General features: G+C 30.6%; 1 long non-coding RNA gene across 1 annotated transcript in view; it reads right to left on the bottom strand.

Moving 5' to 3' along the window:
* Positions 1-248, bottom strand: part of LOC107655103 (uncharacterized) — a 1336-nt gene that overhangs the window by 658 nt on the left and 430 nt on the right. The window lies entirely within an intron of this gene.

Raw genomic sequence — 248 nt, 5'->3', positions numbered from 1 at the left:
AATGTACTGACCCCAAACTTTTGAACGGTAGTGTATATTGTTAGAAAAGATTTCTATTTTAAATAAATGCTCATTTTTTATTCATCAAAGAATCCTGAAAAAAAGTATCATAGGTTCCAAAAAAATATTAAGCAGCACAATGGTTTCCAGCACTGATAATAAATCAGCATATTAAAATAATTTCTGAAGATCATGTGACACTGAAGACTGGAGTAATGATGCTGAAAATTCAGCTTTGCATCACAGGA

This window comes from Sinocyclocheilus anshuiensis, unplaced genomic scaffold (assembly GCF_001515605.1).
Source record: "Sinocyclocheilus anshuiensis isolate Anshui unplaced genomic scaffold, SAMN03320099.WGS_v1.1 scaffold515, whole genome shotgun sequence".
Classification (NCBI taxonomy): domain Eukaryota; kingdom Metazoa; phylum Chordata; class Actinopteri; order Cypriniformes; family Cyprinidae; genus Sinocyclocheilus; species Sinocyclocheilus anshuiensis.
Note: the sequence above shows the minus strand (reverse complement) of the source record. Positions and strands in the feature narration are given on the sequence as shown.